The sequence below is a fragment of the Taeniopygia guttata genome, chromosome 2 (assembly GCF_048771995.1).
Source record: "Taeniopygia guttata chromosome 2, bTaeGut7.mat, whole genome shotgun sequence".
Taxonomy (NCBI): Eukaryota; Metazoa; Chordata; class Aves; order Passeriformes; family Estrildidae; genus Taeniopygia; species Taeniopygia guttata.
Genome location: NC_133026.1, coordinates 137,007,599 through 137,032,981, shown reverse-complemented (window position 1 = coordinate 137,032,981; position 25,383 = coordinate 137,007,599). Strand labels below are relative to the sequence as shown.

Below are 25,383 nucleotides of genomic sequence, written 5' to 3'. Positions count from 1 at the left end.
GGTAGTGGGGGCACTACAGAAGTGGCCTCTGTGAGAAGCTATTAGAGGATTCCCCCATGTCCAACAGAATCAATGCCAGCTAGTTCCAAGATGGATCTACTGCTGACCAAGACCAAGCACATTGGTGACTGTGGTATCAGCATATTTAAGAAGGGGGAAAAAAATGTGGCAATGAAAGATAGAGAGACAGGAGTGAGAACCTGTGAGAGCAACAGCCTGCAGACACCAAAGTCAGTGAGGAAGGACAGGGAGGAAGTGCTCTAAGTGTTGAGGCAGACATTCTCCTGCAGCCCATGGTGCAGAACATGGAGAGGTGGCTGTGCCCCTGCAGCCCTTGGCAGTGCCCATGGAGCAGAGATCCACCTGCAGCCCATGGAGGGCCCTGAAGTAGGAGTAGGCAGATGTGCTTGAAGGAGCTGTGGAATCCATGTGGACACCATCAGTTCCTGAAGGACTGCCCGCCATGGAAGGGACGATGTTGGAGCCATTCATGGAGAACTGCATCCTGTGGGAAGGACTCGCATGGAACTCATGGAGGACTGTCTCGTATGGGAGGGACCCCCACTGGGGCAGGGGATGAGTGAGGAGTCCTCCCACTGGGAAGGACACAGCAGACACAGCTGGGTGTTTTAAGTTTGGAGATAATTTCCCATTATCCTACCCTGATTTGATTTGAACTAAATTAAACCAGTTTCCCTGATCTGAGCCTGTTTTGCCCATGATGGTAACTGCTGAGTGATCTCTCTCTGCCCTTATTTTGACCCCTGAGCTTTTTTGTTATATTTTGTCTCGCCTGTCAATTGAGGGGACTGACAGAGCATCTTGAGCTACACTAGGCACATCTGTTGAGTGAGTATTTGGACATTATTATCATAGAGTATACACTTTTCTTAAATTTTATCTTAAAACTAAGCATGCTCTAATTTTAAGAAGAAGATTTGACCTGTGATGAAGGGACTATGTGGGTACAACTTTACTGGCTCTGAAGTCCCAGTCCTCATGATGTAGAGTAATATTTGCAATAACTTGAAGGATGAGTTGTTAATGAGGGGCAAGGACCTGTCTAACACCTGCAGCATTTCTGCAGACCCTATTACAAAATCCAAATGTCTAAATATCTTAGCAAAGCTGTCCCTCTGCATTTGTACTAAAAAAAAAAAACAAAAGGTGGTGATAATGTTATGTTCTCCCTTTTCAAAAGGTATAAAAGGAAGCTCTTTCTCAACTATGAACATAAGTAGTGATACTAGGAAAATTCAGAAGCGTACCTGGGTAACAATTTCCTGCTGTCAGAAAGCATACAACCTTACTGAAGTCCAGAAACTCATTGAAAATAAGAACTGTCTTTGGGCTTATGGGTTTGGTTTAATACAGCTGAAGCTGACATTGTACATCTACAAGGATATACAAGAGTATATCCACAAGAGTACTACCATCTCACTTCTCTGCAGTCAGCTGATCCAAAAAAATATTCATTTTTTCTTTATGATATGGATCTAAATGCTGCTGCTCTGTATGCATAAAAACAACTCCATGAGGAGTTTCGAAAGTTATCCTGCCACTTTCGTTGGCCCTGTGCACAAATATATTCAGGCTGCTAAAATGCCTTCCACTCCTCTCACTGGAGAAACTGAATTGCTGCTTCCATTATTAGCTCTGAGAAAAACATCAAAACTACATCTAGTCCTGAATGCAGCATCATGTTCGCTCACGGGATTGAGCAGCCATGCTCATATTACACTCGCCTGAGCCCTTCATGTTGGCTGTCTATAAACTAGAGGATTTATTTTAAGCAGTCCCTGCTGGTTTTCAAAGCTCTTAATGCCAAGGGACCTGGTTTTTGCAAGACTTCCTCCTTGAGCCTCCTGCCAGGGCATTTCCACGAGCTGACACCACATACCTCTGAGCTGTGCCACTTAGACGCACTTGCAACACCAGTATGAGCTTTACCTCCTGCTGTGATAGCTCAGAGTAAGCATTTCACTTCTCTAGACTCTCTGTCATATCCCATGTGATCAATAGTTTTCTCCATTTGCAGTTGTTCAGTTAATAATGCACCTCAGTATGAAATTAGATCCCCTAGAAGGAATCTTGGGGCTGGGTATCTTGAGCCCTGAGACACATTAAAAGGATACTTAATTTTGGAAGTTTAACCAATGACCATATTTTATAGTTTGCAACAGCACAGTTCCTTTCCTACTGTATGACAATAAGTAATATGTGTGTGTGTGTGTGTGTCTATATAATCTATCTCTCTCTCTCTTTCTCACTATACATATATATAAATGCACATGCACCAAAAATACCAAAGAGCATATTTCAAGGGAGAAAAAATAGTAGTATCCAACTTCCTATCACTGGTAATGAGAGAAAACACCCAACCCTGCATGCTCCTCAAAAGCTACTGTATAGAGAAGAGTAATATTTGGATAATAATCTAGTAGTGTTTGCTTTTACACTTCATAATATGTGATTTAATCAGAAAGGGCATACCTGAAGGAGACTGTCCAGAAAACTCTGAAGCCCTTAGAGGATGGTATCAGTGTGCTTCTCACATGTTTACAACAGATGCTCATCCTAAAACTTGAGAAACAGCTGCAACCAAGCCATAGACTTGCTGAGTAGATTGGCATGAATTTGGAATTATTCTGCAGCTAAAATCAAGAAATACACAGTACTTTCCACATCAGTAGCACAACTACAGAAGAGTTAAATCCCTTCTGGTTTATCTTTCCATAGTAGTTTGATGTAGTCAGGTCACAGCTCTGGGCTGTGAAAGCCCTAAGAAAGTGTCACTATGGCACCAGTTTATTTACATACTGATAGCTCCAAGCTTTGGGTTCTGGTCTTCCTTTTACTTTAGATTCATTTCAACAGATTGGTGAAATCAGCCTCGGGGACAATTTAGCCAAGAGGAGTGCAGACCTCACTGACAGATCCAGGCACAAGCATATTAACAAGGCTCTCACAGCACTGCTAGCTTCTGCTGTCCCTGATTGTTACATACAAATGCTGACTCCATGCCTGTTTTGAAGTCCAAATTTGCCATTGAATTTAGTGGGAACAGAATGAGGCTCCTATGCCTTTTAGCCCATCGCCTGCCTGGCCTGCATTGAAACTGCCTGCATTCAAACAGCCTGGCAGTGCTCCATCAGAGGATCCCTGAAGCTTAAGATCACTTCATTTTTCCTCTCTTTGTGAATCAGAAGTGACTATTTTTGAATGTGTTTTTAGTAGGAAACTTTCCATAATATATTTTGAATTTTTATACATATAAGTTTTTCTGCTATATTTCCTTATACCATGATACTCTTGAGGAGTCTTTCCAGTCCAAATTTCCCTTGGATATTCTTTGTAATTTTTTTACTTTTTTTCACATTTACTTAGCTTTTTCCCTTCCCATCCCCTGCCTACCTCTATCTTGGTACAAGATGTCTGAAAAACATGATTAGTTTTTTTAGTTTTTTAGAAGGAAAAACCCACCCCTGGCTACTTTTTCATTATTTGACTAAACTCAACAACAAAAAAGTCTGCTAAGCACACATGAAAAGAGTACTGAGATAAGTTTTGGAGAACTCACTTTAGATGACCTCAAAGCAAAGAATAAGTAAAGATGTGCCAGGATTGGATTACCCGCTCCTACATCTACCCACAGACTACAAAGACAAAAAGGCCTCCTTGTGCTTGCGGGTCACCATATTAACCCACAAGGTTCAGTCAGCAAACACGTGTCCTTTTCAAAAGCTGCCCTTTTCTCAAAGCTGTGGTTTTTTTCTATCTGTGGTTTTGAGCAAAGTAAGCAGAGCTCTCTGCCAGTATTTCAGGCTACCCATCACACTAAGACATCTTGTCAGAATTCAGCCATTGCTGTGGAGCTGGCGGGTACTTCACTGAATTTCACAGAAGGAAGTACATTTTTTTTTAAGCCAAACCATAGATCACATCCCTGCTAGTGAGTTGGGACAAGAAATTCCTAGGTACTCTGTTTCTTTTTGTAAAGGGAAAAGGATTCGAAATTGAACCCCCTGCCAGGTCTCCTACTTACAGCTCTGTGCATAAGTCAGGAGTAGTACAATATCTGCTGCTAATCCAGAAGCAATATGCTGCAGTCATTAAGGTAGTTACTTACTACTGTGCTGATGAATGCACAAAAAAGAACAGAAAGGAAATTTGGCAGAGCAGATGGTGGATAATGATAGTGACAGTGAACAAAAGTACTGTTAAGCATTGTGTCTGTTGGGGAGCCCATTCCCCAATGTAAATATAAAGTAAACATGACATAGGTATTAGGTAATTTTACAATCTACTGTTTTTGGCAGCTAGTTTGGCACTGGTCATTGTGTCTATTTTGGGGATCAGCTGTATGGTCCCAGATTGCCATTTTTCCTCTGCCTTTCTTTCTCTTAAATTTCCTACAGTATATTATCACTTCATTTTAGTTTCACTTATTTCCTCTGACAGTAGAGCAGGCCAGGCAGAGTCACTTCCTCCCTAAAACTCAATCTGTGTGAATACTGCAAAAGCCTTCCAAATGAAATGCTCTATTAAAATACATACATATTCAGCCGTTCACCTTCTCAAACATCTTTTTTCCTCTGGGTGCTGCATACACTAAGGATGCTTGATCTCCTCCAAGGTGGAAGATCTTTCTCTCTTAAGAGGTACTCCACCTGGCATACATGACACTTTAAAGTGCAATTTGGGATTCAAAAAGAGCTGAATTCAGGCCTTTTTTGTTCATTTCCAGGAATTTACTTTTTTTTTCTCTCCATGACTTCAGCCTGTTTTGCTACACATGCTTTTCTGACCGATACCAGTGGAGGTTTTGAATTAGATTAGGTCCCATGGATAAATGAAAATCATTTGGTATAAAAAGTTATCCACTCTCCTCGGTTTTCACACATTTTACTCTCCCTGTCTCCTTTTTAGTGCAAACTTTCTAAAGCCTTTTAAAGATAAAAGGATCAATCCCAGGGACAAGGCTTACTGAAGGTTTATACACTCACCATTCAGGTAATATCTGCTTGCAACAAACTTTTTTCAACCTATTTTACACATTCCTAATTATAGGCTTTTAGGGATCAAATTAACTAGGTCGATTAATGAATCCCAGATCTAAGTTATAATGCATTCATATATGGGGGTAGTATCTGGGATTAATGAACTGATTCTGTAATAAAAAAAAACAGCAATTAATATTTTATTTGGAGGCTGAGGGCTGAGGCAAGACTTTGGAAAAGCCAAGTAGTTCTGCTGCTAGCTTCATGATTTAAATTGAAGGTGTCTGCACATAAAACTTAATGATTCTCTCACAAAAGGTAAAAGGATGCGTCAGCTTTTCTCTGATTTTGCATAGATAAGTATATTTATACATATCTCTGTATGCTCTTCAACAGAAAATCCAAACCATTTAAGTTATATTAGCTGATTGTTGTATTTTTTTTTAAGAATTGGGGTAATTAAAAAGAAATTTAAAGAAAACAGAGTGGTGTCCTTGTTGCTTCTCAGACCATGGGCAAGCTGCACACATCAATGCCTGGATTATTTTCAGGTGATTTAGTTTACTCTTAGACTCAGATTGCAAAGCTAAAAGAGGTGTAGCAGTGGAGGCCTTTATGCAGCAGAAATGATCCATGGCCTCGTGGGGCACATTAGGCCACCTCAGTTCACAGGTCTGGTTTGGACACCTCGCTGAGCTATTTGACAGCAACCCACGCGAGGCAGAGCAGCCACTTCCTCTGCCTTTCTCTGATGTATGGACTGACTATGAGGGCTGATGGGAGGGCAACAACAGATTGGCAAATAATTTCTTGTGAATCTTCTACGATCATCATACCCACCCAGGCCTGGAAAGAAAAATGCCAGCATTTTTGGCTTCCTGTAATATTTTTGGTGGCAAGGATGTAGACTTAGATAGTTTGGTAAACCAAACTCCCTCTTCTTGGAAATGGTAGAAATGAACATTTTGTCACTACATAGCAAGCTTCTTAACGCCTGCAAATTTTTCCTAGCATGATATTCGGTTTTAAATGCTTTCTTTTGAGAGAGACATCATATAAACAACATTCTCCATCATATTTATGTATTAAAAATTATTTTTTTGAGAAAAACTCTGAGAAATTTTAAACGCTAGTTATTTCTTAGAGATATTGTTCCTTGAAATTAGATTTATACTATTGTATGGTGAAATGAAGAATGTTGTTTCAGGTTTGGACTTGGTCCATATGCCAAGAATACATATTAGTTTTATTTAGGTTGCTTAAACCTTTATTTCAGTGTTTCGTGACTGAATGTTTAACTATGCATTTTTTCATCATTTTCTCATTTTTCCCCCTGAAATTCCCTAAGCTGCTTAGACAGGGGATGTAGGAAATGAATAAATATCACAAAACTGATTGCCTATAAAACACCACTGGATTACTGATTCACACGTACGATAATTGTTCTTTCAAAATAGCACATAAAAGCAGTAATCCTTTAGAATGCTCCATCCCCATTCCGCAGCTGATGAAAGATGCATGCTCACCAGTTGTGACCCTACAGAATTCCTAGGAGTGCATCTGAATTTAGACCATGAATAGACATCTGGACTTTGGTTTTCATTTCCACATTCATGCAGCTTTTGTGCAGCCCAGATCACTTTGCAAAGGTAGCTAAATATTACTGGTTAAGTCATGGATAAATCATTGGTTTTACTCAGTGACTGGAGTTAGTTTTACTAAGCATAAAAATTTGAGGGCAACTGTAAGCGATGTTTTTCCAAAGTCAAAAAATTGCATCAGACAACACCAGATTTTAAAGCTGTATTTCCAACTATATCAGAAAGAAATTCTGTAATAATTTCCAGACTATCAAATAATTCAATTTGCTCAGTCTCCTTGTTTCAATTATTCTTTTTCACTTGTCCTTGTAGTTAGAAGAGGGGCAACTTAAAAGAGAAGGGACAGAGATGGAACTGGAGCAATTTAAAGACCATAGAGCAAAAAGGAAATGGACAGCATTGGTGATAACAAAGAAAACAATTCCTTCTCAGCTCCTTCCTACTTCTCAGGAAGGCAGCCTTCACTTCTGAAGGACCAGCCAGTTATCTCTACCACTGCACTCCGTGAGAGTTTCAGCTGTTAATGAACAGGTGACATTACAAACCCTGTGAGTTTTATACCCTCAACTTCACTGACTCTCTCTCTTCATTTCTCATACTACCCACACACTGCTCTCTCTTTGGCCAGACATAATGGTTTCCTCAGACTGCTGAGCAAGGTGGCCAAGGGCAGCTGTTGATGTCTGCCTCCTGCAATTTCTGTCACTGATGGACCTCACTGCCACACCACTCCTCAGTTATTACTTCTGCAGCCAGTTTTATTTTGTGACTGGAATTTTCTCTTTCTCAATGGACAGTGTGATTTTTCCCAATCTCATACTCTGTGTTCAGCCTTCTCCAGACATAAACTGGAAAATAATGACAAAAATTATCTAAAAATGAAATGCAGCTCCAAAACAGATGACAATTGGTGATTCACATGTAATATCACTGATTTCATTTTTATTTCTAGTTAGAACATTATTATTTCTTGTAAGTATCATAACAGAGAAAATTTTTAAAAATTAGAATTATTAAAAACAGAGTAAATTATTAACATTTTCAATTTGTGAAAACAGTCTCCAGTTTTATTGTTTTGGTTTGGGTTTTTTGGTTTTTTTGGGTTTTTTTAGTTTAAATTTTGGCTTGGGGTAGGGGGCTTGGTGTATATACAAAATTTTCACTATTAAGAGTGCTTTTTAAGGAAATACCACACTTTTTTTAATGTTAATTGCTTTTTCTAAATTCTACCATCTCTTTGTATTTGTAAGACTGTAGAAAATGACAAAAGTAAAATTTCAGGTACAGTATAGAAATGAGACTGAACAGGTAAGTGAGAATAGTAAATACTGAAATTTTGGAATGATCCATTTAAGCCATGATATACAGCACATATAATTCTAGACATGGCAATATCTATCGACATGAATTTCAAGGAAGATAAAGTTATGATTTTTCCATTTTATAATAGTTTCCAGCCTATTTCCTTTTAAAATTGCAGGCTGCAAATCTGACAAAAAGTCATATGCAGAAGCCTGGTTATAATGCAGCATTATGTCAGCAAGTTATACTAATGCGATATAAGATTTGACCTAAATATCAGTCATAATCTTGCTTTCTGACAGATTCAATAAATCAAGAAAGTCCTTGACCCACCTAAAAAATTTGAGTGTGCAGAGGAGGTGCATAGACACTGCAGGACAGTGATGAGGTGCTATTAATTAGCTCTGGAAAAAGAAAACTAGAGGGATGTGTGGTGCAAGCTGAGGGAAAGTGTCAAATGGTTTGGGAAAGAGGCAGGCTGGACTAAGAAGCTGGTGAGGAAAAGAAGATTTTGATATGTAATATAGGTCTTTCTTTTTCTTTCTTTCTTTCTTTCTTTCTTTCTTTCTTTCTTTCTTTCTTTCTTTCTTTCTTTCTTTCTTTCTTTCTTTCTTTCTTTCTCTTTTTCTTTCTTTCTCTTTCTCCTTTTTTCCTCTCTTTCTCTCTCTACTTCTCTGTTTTTCTCTGCCTTCCTGCCTTCCTGCCTTCCTTCCTTACACCTCTCCCTCCCTTCTTCCTATTTTCATAAGAAATAATTACATTGTTTACATTGTTTCGTTTTCTGGAAATTCTGGGCAAACCCCACATCCTTCTTCTTGCAAGTTTATATTTATAGGTTTTCAACCTGTGAAATTTCCACACACATCCAATGATCTTGATACAATTATGCAAACATTAGGTTTGAGGATTCAGAATACATGCATTAATAAAAGCCATATAAGAAGTTCCCCAGTATTATGCCCAGGAAAAACAAAAATGAAATAAAGTCACAGTGGTTTCACTGCACTGCCCATAGTTGTCACGATAATGATTTTTGCTGTAAAAAGCCTCCAGATTGGTAGGTGTGTAAACAAGAAAGGTGTCATTCTTAAGTTTGGACTAGGTATGGGTATTCTCAGTTCAGTCAGAGTGAAAAGAGAGGTTTTCTAACCAGGCTGAGCCTGGGAAGAGCTGGAAAGGAATGTAAATAATTCTCTATCTCTCTTGTTCACATTGTTTATAGATAAATTCTGCCACCGTGCGTCATTCACTGCACACCAATTGTGTGAGATGTTTTTACTTTAAGACCAATGAAATTGGTCTGCATAATGCTCTCTATAAAAAGAATGATGTATTTGAAATAAATCAGTTGGAGTTCACATCATCTAGCCTTCTAAATTGGAGTTCCTTCTGATCCCGTCCTGCCTCAACAGCGACAGACTAGGTGGTCCTAGGGTTTCAGACCTGTGAATTATAATACTTAGCACATTTATTCTCATTAAGAATACAGAACTAGCAAGAGTTAAGGAGTCCAGTCACTAAAATTGTTGGTCAAAGAATTTACTGCATTACTGCTGAAGTTCTAGCTTAAAACACAAGGTACCTTTGTTTTCTCTGTCACTAGAAAAGTTCTGGTAAATTCTAGGTGAAATGCATTCTTAGTCAGTGTATTGCCATTGTGTCAACTTTCATCAAAACCAATATCCTTAAGAATCTAGTGCTTATTGATGTTTAAGCAACCTGTATTCACAGATGTAAAGCATTTTTCAAGTCTATAATTCAGTCTTATTTCTCTTAATTTGGCCATGTTCTTTCAGTCAGCATGTGTGCCCCCAGCATGATCTTTTAGTATTTCTGGTTTTCTGTTGTTTAAGTTTTAATTCATAATTCTTGAACATGCATAATTAGAAATTTGAAAGTATTGCAAGACCTCATACAGTGACCAGGCTTTTTTAGAAATAAATCTAATACAACCATAGACTGTGGGATTTTTCATTGTACTGGCAACTTATATAATTCTGCAATTAGCTAGTCCCCTCAGGTCCTTTCACATCTTTTTCAGCTCACATGCTGTCACCCTGGAGCAGAACTTCCTGTTATGAGCTGCTATCCCATCACTTCTCAAGAATATGCAGATCTTTTATATGATATCCTGGTTATCCTTTACTGATAGAATTACCAAGTTGAGAGGTATAAGCAGATTTGCATTTTGCTTTCTTGCTTCCTGAGTGAAAAGCAGACATTAGACTATTAATCACCATCTGTTTCAATACTGAGTCTTGAAGAATTCTAACAGTAATTCATCTCCAGTTCCTCTACCAATATTTGCCTGACAATTCCATACTTCACATCGCAGATTCTTCACTCCTTTCTTTGATTTTAAATTGAAAGTTTCATAATTTGCACCATTTCCTGAAGTCTTGATAGATGACTTCCAGTGCACTTCCTTTGTCTAGAAATTCCATCTAGGATGATCTACATTTGATTAAGCCCTTGTTGTTTTACATCCTATTTAATTGTCCTTAAATATTTTTTCCTTCAAAATATGCCCTAAAGCAATCTACAGAGTTACAGGCTTACAGATGCCTTACAGATTACTTTCTCCTCTTTTAACCATAGGCACAGTAGTTGGTGTTTGATTTGAAAGGTGTGTTCCCATAAATCCTGCAAGGGAGACCCTCTAATCCCCCTGACTTGAGTGCATTAAGACTCATGACTTCCACCACAGTTAAGATAACAAGGGTGGGTAAAAGAAAGCTGCCATGAAACATTCTGGTTTTCCTCCCAAATCAACACAATTGTTCTTTTTGAAACCTGAGGCAAAATTAGTTTCATTTTTGGCCACACCTAGATTATCTTTAATCTCTCCTTTACCTTGACTGCAAAGCTGCCCAACTTCTTTCCGTGTGCATTTTAGTCTCAATTTATATAGTTTAAAAGGAAATAGCATATATTCAATATCTTCTTCCAGGCCAAACACAGAAATTATCATGACAGCCTTAAGTTTCATCTTTCCTTTGTAAATTATTGGAGAGTTCTTTCAAATTTTTCTCTAGCTCAAAGTAAAATGTTCTGTAAGTTTCAATACTTTTGACTTTGAAATTCCAAGTTTCTTCCATGGCCAGACTCCTTGGGATTCTAATTTAGTTTTAATGGGCTTCATTAAACATTTCTATTAGTTCATCAAAGACTGTCCTTTTGAATTGTAAATGTTTAGTTAAATATCTGATTTTTTTAATCACTTTATTTTAAATCAGCTTCTATTTGCTTGATTTAGGTTCCTTTTTGTTTTCAAAACCATAACCCATATGAGTCTAATAAAAGGTATTTCATCTAGATTCTGGTTCTACTTTATTTTCTTATTTTAGAAGACTTATTTTACTATCCTTCCACAAAATGGTCCTGACTCAAACAAGCTATTGCATTACTACATGCTTTTATTTCTTTAGCTTCCACACTGTAAGTTAGAGCTCCAACTTCCTTTTTCCTTTCTGTTGTCTTAAAGACTGAGTCTCCTTCAATATCTATGTTCCATTTGGAACTGCTGTTATTTGATATTTTTATCTCTGTAACAGTTGTTTTCATCTCTAATGGGTGTAGCTCAAAATCATCCCTTTCTGAGGAACACAAAATAATGTAGGAGCATTTGTTAATCTCATAACATACCAATGAAATAACTAATTGCAATGGTGGAAGGCAAAAGCGCATTGCATGTTGAGAAGGTTGAATGTAGAAACACCAAAATTCCATGGACAAGTCCACCCTTGCTCTAGATGGATTCTTTTACTACACTTATCACAATAATATCTCAACATCTTCAATGGTGTAGTAAGCAATATGACTAACATCTAACATTTGCACTTTGTTTTTTCTTGCTATTTTTCCTCTCAGTGCTAAAGCATTTTGGTTTTGATTTTTGGCTTTTCCATGCCTCTCTATTTTCTATTTGTTGCACTGAATGGGGCATAAAGAATGTCATCTGCCACCTGCTCAAAGGAGAAAAGATTTCAGTAACTCTCAGGCCAGTTCCAGGGTCCATTTGGCTTTAGACCATTGTCTTAGACCACTGTCCTTCAAAAAGGCTTTCATACTTTGATTCTGACCCTAATAAAATGAATGCAGCACAGAAACTTATCTGCTATTGAGGATGCTATCCTAACTTTGACCGGCATGTAAAAACCAGAGATTAATTCCTTGATGCATCACTTTTGCAGCACTCCAGGACCTTGTCAGCCTGCAGAATAAAATAGTCTTATGATCTGAAGCTGTGTTTTTCCCAATAAGCATTGGCATTCCTCAGTTTCTCATATTCACTTTTTATGAAAATTGCCCCTAACTTTACACCATACTACAAAAGTAGATTAGACTCTCAGCCATTTCAATGCAGTGATGACAGGAAGGATACCAATAATGACATCAGTGTCAGTCACATCAAATTTCTGTGACACCTTTAGGAACACAACTTTCTGAGTTAGCCAGTGGCCCATGTGGATCTGCCACGTTCTATCATTTGGTGGCTGATTAGGTGTAGATCAAATCCATTTGGGCTTGTTGTTATAAGGTAAGCAGAAGGGATGAGAGGTTGCAGGACAGAAATTACAGTAGATAGTCTGAGACATTTAGGAGTTATCATTCCATATTGGTTTCTTTCATCTGGCATCTGAGGCTTTACAGCTGTACACAGAACTCGCCTTACCCAGTGGTCACAGGCAGCCGCTGCCAGCTTTGCCAAGAAATTCCTGAGATTTCTGATGATCCTTCTGGTAAAGGGAACACCAGAGTGAAAGGTGGCCGGTTTTCAGAGGCTTGATGAAGGCTTTTGGGCACCTCAACTCTTAGGCAGAAACTATTATACTGACACTCTAAGGGTCAGAAAACTGTTTGAAATACGATGGACTACCATTGTATGAATAAGCAGATTAATTTATAACTTCAGACTGTCTCTTTGCCATTCCATGAGGCCATAAATTCACCACTGTCTTAGTGTTTAGTGTGGTCCAGTACGATTGTGAAAGCATTGCAGCAGCTGTAAGCACTGCCACCATTATTACTCTGTTTACTTCTCTACCATAGACCTTCCCTTTGATCCAAATTTACAGGACAGAATTCAAAGGACTTTTACCTTCCTGGTTCTCTCCTGATTTCTAGTTTTTTTTAGTGTAGTGAAATAAATGAGCTACTTCTCTATTTTTTCTCACCAATTTATAAGAAATATGATGTGCCCAAACAGATTTTGTTTGCTTGTTCTCACTTTGCATGTAAGCAGAGCATCATGAAGAACTCTTGGTGATTAGAGAGAGGACTTGAAGAGCTCCAAGGGGGAGCAAAATAATAGAGGAAAAACCTTTAAGTGCAGGAAGAAAGGTCTCATAATAACTTTCCTGTAGATAAAAAAAAGTCAAAGGCTGAGACGTGTTAATTTGAAAAGGCAGATGGAATTCTTGTGTACATTTGAAAAGTGACAACTCCAAGTGCGCTTTCAAGGTGAAATACCAAAAAAACACTTTCCTGAGTTAGGGGCACAAACCTTACTGGAATCGGAGTATTTTTAAAAAATCTCATGCCAGAATAAAAATATGCTGTAGACTTGAAGAGTAGTATCTAACATATGGCCATTTTCGTGCCCATAGTCCACATCTGCAAGTAATTATGGGTGCAAATGTGGATATGTCAACATCTACATACATTAATGTACCTGTTAATCTGATAGTTAAATGTATATTTGTTATCAAATAACATACTCTGCAAACTGTTCCCAGTTATTTGTACATGTAAAAAGGGAAGCCATGTTAACATTAACCCACAGAATTCTAATGTTGATTTTTTTATCATGCACAAATGGAAATCGCACTAATATAAAAGATAAATATACATATTTGAGGGAAAATTAATACCTTCTCTCATTTTTATTTTATTGAGAACTCTATTTTCCACCCATGTTTTTCATCAATTCTCTTTTGTGTAGCAATAAACAAGTGAGTTACATGAACTTGCTTAAGCAGAATTATCAGTAATTAGTTTTTAAATACTTTCCAGTTCAGGAGGCTAGGCACTGACCTTGCTGATTATTTAAAATTGCCCTTTCATACTCCTTTACACATTGAAATGAAATTTAGATTTAAAAACATAACTGCAAACCCCTCTACACAAAACTTTACCCAAAGAAAATGTCAGACTTGTATATCTATGGCTCACTTGAAGAAGAGGGAATTATTTTTTTTCTCTTTCTTTCAAAGACATATACTGATTAGTTAACTATCCTGAGATCTGACATTTTCCTGAGTAGATTGTCATCATAATTGCTCATTTGTACTAAGAAAAAATACTTCCACTGAACTGACTTTCCAATAAGATTATTTTGCTGTGTTGGACCAAAACCATTCTAATGACAATGTACTTGCTTTCACCTAGCTTTGTAGCTTTTAAGGTAGAGTTATTTGTTTCAGATGTCTGGTATGAATATGAAGTTTTTTACTGTAAAATTTCAGCCATCTTTGGGACTATGATTAACAGGTTATATTGTTATGTTGATTATTAGAGTGTAAACTACCAGCTACTTTGTTAAGTTTTGGCACATTCAAAGTCTGTCTGAAGAACCTGCAGTTTGAGAAAAGCTTAGCCTCAGTGCTGAAGAGGTGCTTAATGATATCCTTCTGAAAGTCTTATCAAACTGGTTGTAAACATCTGAAGAGTCACCTTCAGCTTTTGCCAAGAAGTTTGTCACAGCCTGGAAGTAATCTCTTTTTAATAACCCTTCTCTACTCCTAGAGAGCTCCTTAAAGATCTTGTACTCTGCAGCCAAGAGGACTTCTCTGGTAGGTTTCCCCTGCTGAAATCTGCTGTGGCTCCTGGGAATCACACATCGTGAAAAAAAACTATACTGACTGCCTTTTGCCTTCTTAAGGAGTTCACTATTGTCCATTTATACTTTGGCATTTCTGGCTTTTGCTTTATTTATATAGACACACATAACCCTCCAAGGCACTACATTTGAAGGTAACACATTAAAAGAACATTAGCCTGCATTCCTACCTCCACCAGCCCTTTGTGTAAGCAATGATGCAGGCTCTAATTACCTGTATACATTCAATATTTTTTCCCCCACTGGTGTTCTTACCTCACTCATAACAAGGCCTGAGCCTAGGACTCAGTCAGGATGGTATATTGAATGGAGCTGTGTTGTAAACAATGTTTTATAGACCTCTTCCCCTATCGTTGCAGAAGTTCAAGGTGTGTGATCAAAACAAAAACACTGTGGGATTAAAAACAAAACTATGGTTGCCCAAGTAAAATCAAGACAGGTTCTACTGCAGTCTTTGACACTGTGGGTATGTTTGCTGTGGGTAAGTGTATACTGTAGAGATAACTGAGCAGTTCAGGCACCAGGAACAATTCTGCAGCAACACGAGGGAATTCATTCTTTGAAGTTAAGCTCAGAGCTACCTGAAGCTCCTACAGCTGGACTGGTTCTTGCAGCTGGGTTAGTTTGGGTGGACAAGAGTTTGCAATGTGGAAAATGCACAGAGCTTTTTTGTATTGCTTAGTTGCATACATCATATTTTGCAAGGATAGTCAGTCAGCAGTTTTGCATTTCTTACTATCTGACTCACAGGATACTCCTGGGTTATTCTTTTTGTGTGTGGGCTCAACATACATAGCCACAAGCAGAACTGATGGGAGCCATACGTTGAACTGAGTTATTACAGATGATAAATGATCAGCCAGCAAACTAAATGTATTACTTAATTAAACTAAGAATCTTTAATGATAATTTATTATGCAAAAACAAGGTGTCAATGTGTATTTCAATAAACGTCTCTCAATGCTATCATCAGTCTTCAAATAAGAAGAGCAAAAATAATATGCTACTTCACTTATGTGGAATAATATTTAAAGGAGTACAATTAAAAATAAATAAAATAACTGAATATAGTAAGAGACTCAAATATGTCAGAAAAAAAACCTGGGACCCTGAACCCAACATTATGTAAAAAATCCATTGTTGCTTATATATAATAGAATCACAGAATGGTTTGTGTTGGAAGGGGCTTTAGGGATCATTTAGTTACAGTCTTCCAACCATGGGCAGGGACACATTTCACTAGGCTGGCATGCCCAGAGCCCTGTCCTGGGGCTTGAACACTTCCAAGGATGGGACATTCATAGTTTCTCTGGGTAACTTGTTCCCATGTCTCACCACCCTTGCAGATTTCTTCCTTATGTCCAATCTAAACCTATGCCCTTTATGTTTAAAGCCATCCATTCACCCTTGTCACTACATGTCCTTGTCAAAAGTCCCTCTCCAGACCTCCTATAGCCCCCTTAGGTACTGGAAATCTGCTGCAAGGTCTCCCTAGAGCCCTCTCTTCTACAGGCTGAGCAACCTCAAATCACACAACCTGGCACCATAGGATGTGCTCCAACCCTGTGATTGCCTTTGTGGCCTCCTCTGGACGTGCTCCAGCAGGTCCATGTCCTTCCTTTGTGGGGGCCCAGATCTGGAGGTACTCCAGATGGGGTCTCATGCGAGCAGAGTAGAGAAATAAGAATGGATGAGACAAAGTTTCTCTGCTGTGTTCTCTGAATCTGCAGTAAGGCTACACAGCCAGGTACCATTTAAATGCTTCCTAAATAATTGTAACTTTATAATATTGGAGTGGTTTGGGGTTGGTTTTGTTGAGGTTTGTTTTTTTTAATCTAGATACCTTTAAAATGCAATAAACACTCTCTGCATGATGGAATAAAAAGTAGTGGCACTCTGCTTCCTATTTGACTCTCAGACATGGTTTTTATTCACATCCTTTCATTTTTATTTTTCCCAGCCTCTCGTCAACAGAGGATTTTTGCTGAACTGCTCAGAAGCCTTGCTGCCTTGCATACTGAAATCATGAAGTACTGTATATCTCTCTCTAGAAAGGAAAAGTAAATACAAGAGCGTTCTAACTAAGTTCATACTTTCTCCATGTCTAGACATCTTTGGTAATCTCTCTCTTTTATAATGCTGCTGTGCCTTCCATGTACTCAGCTGTGAAGAAAGTACTTTGCTCTTAGTTGCATAAAATATTCCAAATTTCCAGACAACTTTCAGTACAGCATCTTAGACTGTTAGGACTGGTGTGTGTGATCTTTTATGAAATCAGATTTTTTCCTCTGAGGAACTTTGCTCAGTAAACCAGTGGCAAATTTGGAATGAAAATATGACTGATGTGGTTCCTTAATGCCCAGCTTGTTAAGCAAATGCTGTTGAATCCAGTCCCCAAGCGAAACAAGCAAAACTTCTTGTTCCACTAGAAATATATTTTACTAAGAATCTTTGTAGATCACTCTTAATGCAAAAAATAATGTCACAAGTCATGGTTTTGAGCAGAATAAAGCAAACATTTATTAAATTAAATCATATGCTGAATCGGTGTTTGCCCTTATAGTTCCACTTTTTAAATATTAATATTCTTTTCTAACTCTTTGTACATAAATAATCTTTTAAGAGAGCAACAATGAAATATAGACAATCCACATCAAATGAATGCGAACTTTTGATGTGATTATCAAAGGTCTGTTGGATTTTGTCTAATTTTAATTAGTATTGGGTTCTAACCAACAAATTAAAGTCTCACATGGATTTTTCAAATCCAAACATTATGCCCCCTTGCACAAAGGATTTTGGCTTAATTTGGCCCATTATAAAGGTACTGGTTATTAATAAAACTATGTAGAAGTTCAGATTTTGAAAACTAAAGTGCTGAGGATTTGCTTTAGCATGGAGCAATTAACTAATTGGTCTGTGCACTAAATGAAACTCCATAAAGGCTTTTGGGGTGGTTTTTTTCAATATTAGCTGTTGAAAAAATACTTTAATGTTTAAAAATAATATACTAACATAGAATTCTTCCTGATATATAGAGTCCTAAACTAAGTAGATCATAAAATCATAGAATCATTAAGGTTGGAAAAGACATCCAGGTTCTTCAAGTCCCACCTTTGACCAGTCACCGCCTTGTTAGTTACACCACAGCACTAAGTGCCACATCAATCCTTTCCTTGAGCACTTCCAGGGATGGTGACACCACCACCTCCCTTGGCAAGCCCTGTCAGTGAAGATGTTCTTTGTGATGTCCAGCCTGAACCTTCCCTAGTGCAGCTTGAGGCCATGTCCTCTTGTCCTGTCAGTGGCTGCCTGGGAGAAAAGACCAGCCCCCACCTGGCTACAGCCTCCTTTCAGGGAGTTGTAGAGAGAGATAAGAGTCTCCTTTTCTCCAGGACAAAGACCCCCAGCTCCCTCAGCTGCTTCTCATTGGACTTGTGCTCCAGGTGCTTCACCAGCTCTGTTGCCCTTCCTGGTCTTGTTCCAGCATCTCAATGTTCTTCTTGTAGTGAGTGGCCCAAAACTGGACACAGGACTCAAGGTGTGGCCTCACCACTGCCCAGTAGAGAGGGAGAATCACTTTCCAGTCCTGCTGGGCATATTGTTGGCTCAAAAAAATTTAGTCACTCTTCATGAATCTGCATGTCATCCTTGCCAAGGAGCCATGCTGACCTCTGTATTACTCCAATTTTTGTGTATGTACTACCAAAGTGAAATATACAATATTATCATTACTTTCAATGTTGTAGAGAGTTTAAGCACAGAGACACTGGCCATTATAAATAGCTAGAAAAAAAAAAGGACACGTGGAATGCACATTTGCTACATGTTCCTCTATAATTTTACTGATTCCAGTCCTTTTTCTCTAGGAAACACCAAATGACATTTGTACAAGCAAAGAAACACAAAGTTAACCAGACTAAGATTATCAGACCTACAAGGCCATTTGATTTGTGCTAAGAGATTAGAAATCAGCTCTGCTTTTTTTCCTGGTAGACCTTTGACCAAGGAGGAAAACCCACCCAGGCAGCAAGGGGCGATTCACAGATTCTAAAGTCAGAAACGACCACTAGTACCATTTAATCTCTAGCCACAGGGCCCATATTATTTATTTCCCCTAGGGGTTCCTTAGAAAGGGGAAAGCTGATGGCCCAGTGGTGGCTGCCAGCCCTCTAGTCTGTTCCAGCTGCTGCAGGGTGAGGAGCTGAGTGTGGCTATGGGAAAGATGCTGTATGTGAGTAGCCATGGTCAGACACTTGCAGGATGGGAAATGGGCTTGAGGTTATGAAAAGCACGGGGCCAACACCAGGAGCCACATTTCAGGAGTGCCCACCTCCCTATCTCACTACCCCTCTCTAACTGCCTCTCCCCACAGCTGCTCTAGCCTCTCAAATCTCCCTGTAGGATATCCTATAGGATAAAAATCCCTATACAATATCCTATAGGATACAAATAATCTCCTCAACTCTATTCCTCTCCACTCACTTCTCCAGGGCTTACTCTGGCACCACTTTGGCTCCTCGTTAAAACTTTGCCTAATGTCAAAGATTGGGTTTCTCCTCTGCATCCATTTTGAATGAGTTTTTCATTCTTCCAAAGATGCACAGATTCTTTTTCCTGGGGGCATGGGCTGGCAACTCCACTCTACAACACACTTTTGCTTCCTTCACAGCACTTCAGCTTGTTCACACATCTACTTGAATTCACTACATGAATTCCACCTATCCAGGATATTCAGCACACTCTAACAGCTGACTTCTGATTGCTTTTCATGGCATTACTGTTTTTTCCCCTTCATACTGCATCCAGAATTCATATTATTTTCAAATAAAGGTTAAAATGGTATAGGACTAAGAGCCCTGCAGTGTCTTATTAGTAATGACCCAGATAATTAATTCCTTTCCGTTAATGCATACATTTTGAGTGCTATCAGTCAAGTGGCTTTTAAATCATTTAATCTGTGCTCTATTAATTACATATAATGCAAGATTTTAAAACACAATGTCATGTGTAGTATGTCAAATGCCTCAATGAAATTTGATTAGACTGTAGCAACACAGCTACCTTTGTCAACCAGACCTATAATCTTATAAAAGAAAAATCCAAATAAGATAATTTGACAAGAACTACTTTCTCTGAAACTACATTGAATGATATAGCTTTATTTTTAGCTCATAATTCCCTGTTGGTAGAGTGCTGTCTTTGTCCAGCTTTCTATTTTTTTTTTTCTAAGATTAGAATCAGAATAACTGATATATCATTTCCTGGGCCATTTGCTTTAAATGCAATGATTGCTTTGGCATGTCAGCAATTCCTTGGATTATCCTTTTTTTCCCAAGACTTGGTAAAGAAAATTAAATCTAGGGGTCCAGAGACTTTTGGAGACTAGTTTTTTTTAACTTTTCAAGTAAGAACAAGGTTTGAAATATTTGATTTTAGCATAAGATATGAACTATTCAGATGTACTAATTGTTAGGCTTAATTCCCTATAATCTTTTATTTCAGTTACTATTTAGTGTTTTTTTTTTTTTTTTTTTTTTTTAAGAAATCTGCTGGCCAATATTGCCATTCATTTATTTCTGAAAGGAAGAAAAGTAGGTATCAAGACCACAGTGGAACCTCAAGGCAGATGAGTGGCTAAAACTCAGCTCTTGCTCTGACCTAAGGGTGGGAGTGCTGGTTCATCTCACAGTGAGCCCATGAAGTAGCTGTATGCCTTATCCTTGGTAAGCACACCAGGGAGTATGCAGGGAGTGGTTTATTGATAAGAATGATGAATTTACATGTATGCTGGTTCTCTATCAGCCCCCTAGAAATGTTTTGCTGTCTACTTTTTCCTCATTGTTACAACCTGTCATGGCACTCAGCAAAGCACACTATACCAAGAAACTTCTCTTTTCCTTTCTAACAGTGCTGTAACTTCATGCAGCTCGAGAAGTCCTGAGGCCTAACAAGAACTGTGGATCTTCCCACAGCAGGGTTTGACTGTAGGGTGATGCACCTGGAAAAAGCACTGCCTGTGGTAAGCATCAAAGTACCCTGAAAAACTGTCTGCCCTAGACAATCCCACAGCTTTTCTTGTATCTTGTGGTTTACCAAGCATGACAACAGATGTGGGTGACTTGTTCCTTTGTAGTTAGTTTGTTTGTTTGTGTGTGTGTTTTCATCTCAGATTTTCGCATTCTTGAAAGATGTTTTTGTTCTCCTGGTCTTTGAAAATCTCCAACCTAGAGGTTGAAATAGAGGCAAACCAGAAGTTGAGATTTCATTGGCTGCAAAATCTAACTGTTACACAAACCTGATGACCTTTTGGGTCTTGCCATCCTCAGATTTCAGGTCTGGCACAGCAGAAAAGTTCTAAACAGTGAGTTCAGGAATATTTCAGACTAGATATTTCCAGGACACTACAAGTGGATGTCTGGGGAAAGCTGACACTCTGCTGATTTTTTTTTCCATCATCAGCCCCAGTCAGAGATAAGGTAGTGTTCTGCACAGACCTATTGGGTGAACTAAGGTAATAAGGGTCAGAATAACTGTACACAGATAAGTCACTACTTATAAAGAAAGATCTAACAAGACCACAAATGTAATAACTTTATTTTCAGAATTATGAAAAACATCACTGAAACTATTATTCACAGGTGAACTGAAATGCCAGGATCAAAAATACTTGCTCTGTTATTATTATTGAAATGGTGAACTGTTCAGTGTGTTTCATTCAGTCTTTGATGGAGATGGCTTAAAACTGGCATTCATTATTTCTTTTTTTTTTTTTTTTTTTTTAGCACACCTTGTTAGAAAGGACACTCATGCAGTCCTTAATTACAGTAACATCTTCAATAACACCCATCCATGGGTACCTCGATATCTACATATTGTTCTTCAGCAGATACCACCCCTATAAAAACACAGTATGAAAAACCCAAGTAAAATCATGGAACAGCCATATTAAAAAGTGAGTTAGTTGACCTACATAATTAGGACCATTTAGAAAAAATGGAGCTTCACTTCCCTTTATCTGTATTCTCTACGAAGAAGGGGGCAGTTGTTTCTTTGTTTAATAATGTATTTGAACACAGTTCAAAAGTCAATATTCTATTGTCAGATGCTGGCTTGCATTTGAGGGATGGGTAAGGAACTTAACTAGGAAGCTTTTGAATAGGGAATTGAATTTGCATCTAATTCACAAAGTGCACATGTTTACATGACCTTTAAAAAAGGGAATTAGAGCAGTTTGATCATGAGCTCTAGGCAATCTGACAGTGAGGTGATTGAATCAAGAGGCTCAGGTACTTCTTACATGAGAGCTGAACTGAAAGACAATTATTTTAATTTAAATGCAATTTCATATCAAATTCATGACTCTGTTAGCATTATGAAATAATTTTAGTGGCACTGTAAATGACTGTCCAGAGGTTTCTATGGTAGCAGCAAACACTCTAAGGCTGTCAGCTCATCCGAGTCCCTTCTTGCTACCAAACAGTGCAGGGAGGCTGTTGTGGAGATTTGCTCAGAATGTGGCAAGCGATACTCAGGCAGATATTTAGTACTTACTGAGGTCAAATGTATTATAACATGAAATTCTCAGAAGAATACCAAAGCTTGGTATGTATGCAAAGGATGATTTTGATTATATGAGTTGTCCTGTGTGTAAGAGCCAAGCATCTCTCATTCTGTGCAAGCACTACATGCCTCTATGGATTTAGATCACTGGGTTTTGAAATATGTAGAGAAAATAGTACTTTTCAAAACCAAGAAGGATACTGGAGATCTTATTTAGTCTCCAAATGCTCAACAGCACACTTTTCAGGAGCATGTGTGAAACTTCACCTCTTCACCCACATGGGTATTGAGGATATGTGTATCAGTATGCCTTACCTTTCCAATGAGATAATACATTGCTTATCAAGGGGAAAGGGAGGTTGGGAAAAACAGGATGTCTAGAATGTCTACATAGTGTCTGCCAGAAAGTCATGAGTTTATTCTGTCTGTGTGTCCAGCTGACAAGATTTGTGTGTGATGTGTGACTCTGGACATAGTGGTGCTAAACCTATTTTAACCTACTTTGTTTTTACATTGGGGGCTCTGTGGGGCAAATTGCCATTGGTATTAGGACTATCTATGTCATGCCTGTGGTGAATGTAAAGTTAACAAGCACATATTCCCAACCAAAATCAGCTGAGATTTCACAGGATAATCGGTATAAAGGAGAAGATAGGGTTTCCTATCCTTTTAATGGCTTATTAATGCTAGTTGTAAATGTTTAATAGCTGATTGTATCTTCATCCTGCACAAGGCCCCAAAACATGTGTCAATGCTCCTCTTGTTCTGTAGGTTACCTGGTTTACTGAGTGTTCTGTAACGCAAAGGCAGCCCCAGCAAGGTGACCTCCCTCAGCTCTGCTCCCAAGACTTTCCTAGCTGCCTTTCTTCAGGAAGGCTGGTTTCTTCCAGTACAGCATTCCAGGTCAATCCAGTTCAGAGAACAGGTTTTCTGGTTCTCTGCTGGGAGAAATAAGGGACATATGTGATATTGAATAATAATATCAGAACAATATCTATTGATGGTAATATCATGTAGGTTGCGGGATCTATTTTTAGGGAATTTTTTCTAATTCATTCCCACACTAGATGAAAAGTTCCTTTTTCTTTTCAGTTTTCTGAACAACATTATCCATAATTTTTTTTTTTAAGTCTTAGTAATTTATTTAATATTCATAATCCTGTTTAATTCTAGCTGCATGTGATTGTCTATTTTTAGACATCAGCTTTCCAGGTTATAATAATACAAAAGAAAGGTAGTTTTCAAAAAAATGCAGAGATACATAGTACTCAATTTTGATGAAGCTGGGCACAGACCGGGGACTGATTATGTCTCTATTATGCCTAGTAGATTGGGGAAATCAAATGGTCTTAGCACCTGGGTTTTAAGACAGTCTAAGAAACAGCACAGATGTTACTGCCAGACTGCCTACAGCCTTGTAGTGGATGAACACAGTGGAAAGATACTGCAGACATCCCATTTCTCCATTTTGTTGCCATTCTGAGTCTCACCTGAAAGGTCCAATGAGCATCTAATGCCCTTTTAGTTCTCAGTAATGGAAATGTATTGCTTTTGGGTTATGATTAAAGTACCCTTCATAGTTTCTACAATTTTTTAAATGGAAAATGTTGATGTTTTTGTTGGAGAAACAAATTCCTAGTTGTATCAGAGGAGGTGTGCTCTACCTTAAGAGTTAAGCCAGAAGAGAAGAATGGAAATTCGAAGACCAGTGCTTCAGCTGCTTTTCAGAATGAAAACATTCACATTCTGGTTGAAAATTCAAGATTTTCCACTTATTATTTCAATTTCTCCTCTTTTTCTTTACATTTACTGCGATTTTTTTTGGGTGAAAATTGCATTTTCAAACCAGTCTATAGCACTATAGAGAGCACTTGCTTGTCAGTCCTTCACTGAATCTCTCATAGTTACACCTGCTCATTTCTGCAATAAGAGCCCCTGACATGGTTCATGGTGGATGCATTTCAATGTAGCAGTTCTTACCTGAGATTTAAAGGAAGCTTTTGACATATTTAAAAACTTCCCTTATTAGCTAAGGTGAGGGATGGGTTCCAGGTCTGCCCCACACCAACCAATAGGATAAATAAATATTTTTACATGGTGCATGCAGGAGAACATACAGACAGTGTACAACATGCATGACTGGGACAAGAAGTGTTATGAATAACTGAAAAGAAGATTTGCTAGCTTTTATGCTTTTTCTCATCTGTTTCTTTCCTACTAAATACTTCACAGTCCTGACCTTTCCAGCAAAATTTCATCATGTGAAATAAACGGAAATGCATGCCTTCATTTCGTCACAAGCCCATGCTGCTTCTGTACCCTCTCGGTGATTGTATGCACTGGATGAATCAATAATCACAGCAAACACAGTAAACAAAAAAGCAGGATCACAGCCCTTCTTAAAAGGAAATGTGTAAGAAATTATTACAATGATGAAGGTGTCCAAATATCTATTGCTGTTGTTGCTTGGTGTAAGTAGTTTCAATCACTCTTCACTGTTCAGGAACCTTACAAAGTTGTTCTCCTCCCAGATGGTTAATTAAACACTCTGTTCCTGCAAGAAATGGTCAATTCTACATGCTCTGCTCTGGGTTGCTGCCTCCCTAGCAGGGGAACAGAAATACCAGGAGATGAGCTGTCCCTGAGAGTTTTCCACACAGCAAATATGCAATTAAGGGTCTTTAAAAGATTTTAATCTCCTAGTGCGTGGATTTTCATTTATGGTGTAACAAACCTTGGCAGAAATCCTGAGCAAGCTTCCAGTCACTTGAATTGAGCCTTTGCTTGGTCAGATTTACTGTAAGGTCTGGTGCAGGATGTTTATTCCTTTCCCTCAAGCTATTTCATCTTGGAGAACCACGCACTCTTTCTCTGATTCAGTGATGATAAAACCCAATCCATCTATCAAGATGAGTCAGCAGACTAGGTCTGCTCACACCCCTCTCCCCACACACATGCACAGCACCAAAATGCCAACAAGCTGCATGTTGAACATATGTGCAGAACAGCTATGATAAGTTAGAACAATTGTTAACCTACTGTGCAATTCAAGTACATCTTGTACATGAGTTTCCAA

General features: G+C 38.4%; 1 non-coding gene across 1 annotated transcript; it reads right to left on the bottom strand.

Moving 5' to 3' along the window:
• Positions 1-18,358: 18,358 nt before the first annotated feature.
• LOC115494151 (U6 spliceosomal RNA) lies at positions 18,359-18,465 on the bottom strand. The gene has a single exon (XR_003959153.2). It is a non-coding gene; the product is annotated as a U6 spliceosomal RNA (small nuclear RNA).
• Between the last annotated feature and the right edge of the window lie 6,918 nt (positions 18,466-25,383).